Here is a 2,434-nt window from a genome sequence, read left to right on the forward strand (position 1 = left end):
CGACTGTTTCAGTGTTTCATGAAGCCTCGCTCTGCCCACCACTAATATTCAAGTGCCTTGTCTGTGTCCTTGCTCAGTGGAGTCACGCAGGCAGAGTCTGGTCTTTACACTCTTTGGTCTTCACACGATGAGGGCTTCACACAAGGGCTGCTGCAGTGTTATACTCCAGTTATATACTCCCTATATACCAGTTATATACTCCCTGATACCTCGTTATTCAATTCAGCAGGCCACGCCTTGCTACTTAGCAAAACAAACCTGAAAAACCCCGCGATATGAATGACAACAAACGAGAACAAACACGACTTTGGTACGCGTTTACCACGGTAAAACACAGTAAGCAAAACAATGTCTCCTAGCAACAAGCACTGCATGTGAAAAGATGTGAAAGATGTGATCAAATGTGAAAAGAAACAGACACTTACATGCTGCTGTCCACTTCTGTTGCTTAACTGCTTCAGTGTAAAATCATATTTACATTCACTTCAGTTGTTTTCAGTGCTGTTTAAATAGTTCTTCTATAATTCTGACTTTACGGTCATCTACTACAACATTATAGTGTGATACACACAAGAGCTTATTTATCTATAATTAAATGCATATCAACCATTGTAGTTTGTGTTTTAAAACTCAGGGTGAACAAAGACAGAGTGATAAATTATTCATGAAGAGTGTCATGTGGTTTTACTTACTCATTGGCTATTGAGTCATTTCTTCCATACAGAGTTATTGCCACAATTCCTCTTTTTCAGCTCATCAGCTCCTTTCAAATGATTATTTATTTAAGAGAAACATTTAAAATGTGTACTACTGTAAGAACAGGAATGAGAAACATTCTGTTCACCAGAGGAGACAAACTAGATTATGAAAATATGACTATAAATGAATTTATGAAACTGAACCACTGAAGAAATAAATTCAGAAATATGATTGGAGATACCATATGTCCAACAACAAGAAAAGGGGATCTAGTGATCAAGTGAAATCAAAGGAATGAGAAGGGGTGTAGGTCTAAAAATCTTTTAGATCTGTTCTCTTTAGCCATCAAGGAATTAGCCGTCATTTCCTGAGAGAGAGAATATGAAATATCTGCAGTATCTGCAGATTTCCCAAGAAACTTTAGCAGTAAAAGATGACTTTATAAAAAAAATATTGATATTAATAAAAAAAGTTTAAAACATGTGCATGTGTACTGCTTTATGATTGCTTTAGCAGCAGTAATAATGTCTGATTCATCTGGATACCGAATTTGTGTTTATGTTAGTGTAATTGTATTTTATTAGTGTAGTTGGTTAGTGCAGTATGTAAACATGTTGTAGTAAAATAAGTGACTGTGGAATTTATGTATTTATTTATTTATGTTTTCCTATACAGTATCAAAAAATCCACAGCGAAAAATTTCCATCAACATCCAGGATATTCCTGTCATTAGTCATTTATCCAGACGGATTGTTCTTCTGGGTAAAACTGGAGTTGGGAAGAGTGCAGCTGGAAACACAATACTGGGACAGAAAGTGTTCAGATCTGAGGAGGGACCAATATCAGTAACCAGTGAATGTTCAGAAGCACACGCCACTGTTTCAGGCAGATCTCTGTCTGTAGTTGATACTCCTCCATTCTTTGACACAAAGATGAAACCTGAAGACTCAATGACAGAGATAGCCAGAAGTGTTTATTTATCAAGTCCTGGACCACATGCTTTTCTCATTGTGTTTCATGTGATAAGATTCACTGATCAGGAGCAGCAGATTCTTCAAATGTCTGAGAAGATGTTTGGTGATGAAGTGTTTAAATACTCCATCATTCTCTTCACTCATGGAGATTGGTTAGAAGGAGAGCCCATAGAGGAGCTCATTAAGGATAACAGTAAATTAAGAGATCTAATTGATCAGTGTGGAGGCAGATATCACGTCTTCAACAATAAAGCTCTGAATAACAGAGAGCAGGTGAATGATCTCCTGCAGAAGATTGACTCAATGATAGAGCAGAATGGAGGAGGACACTACAGTAATCAGATGTCCGAAGATGCTCTGAGAAAACAGGGTTGTGTCTGTAGTTGATACTCATTGATTCTTTGACACAGAGATAAAACTTTAGTTTGAAATTTTATTTGTCCAGTTCTGGATCTCATGCATTTCTAATTGAATTCAGAATAAATGACAGGTCATGGAGATCAACTAGAAACAACCATACACTCTCAGAAAAAAAGGTACAGTGGAAGTACAATTTTGTTCCTCGTGGAACAAAATATATAATTGTACATTTAAAGATACACAATTGGTCCTTAGGATACAATTATACTATTGTTTTCCTCAATTGTACCTAGAGATACAGTCATGGCCAAACGTTTTGGCAGTGACATACATTTTGTGTTTTGCAAAGTTTGTTACTTAAGCTGTTGTAGTGTTCATTCACATTGTTTCTAGATTATTGT

The 2,434-nt window shown here is 36.4% G+C and overlaps 1 pseudogene; it reads left to right on the top strand.

Moving 5' to 3' along the window:
* The first annotated feature begins 824 nt into the window (after positions 1-824).
* Positions 825-2,060, top strand: LOC107736728 (GTPase IMAP family member 4-like; annotated as a pseudogene).
* Positions 2,061-2,434: the final 374 nt, after the last annotated feature.

This window comes from Sinocyclocheilus rhinocerous, unplaced genomic scaffold (assembly GCF_001515625.1).
Source record: "Sinocyclocheilus rhinocerous isolate Xijiao unplaced genomic scaffold, SAMN03320098_v1.1 C36922531, whole genome shotgun sequence".
NCBI classification, from domain to species: domain Eukaryota; kingdom Metazoa; phylum Chordata; class Actinopteri; order Cypriniformes; family Cyprinidae; genus Sinocyclocheilus; species Sinocyclocheilus rhinocerous.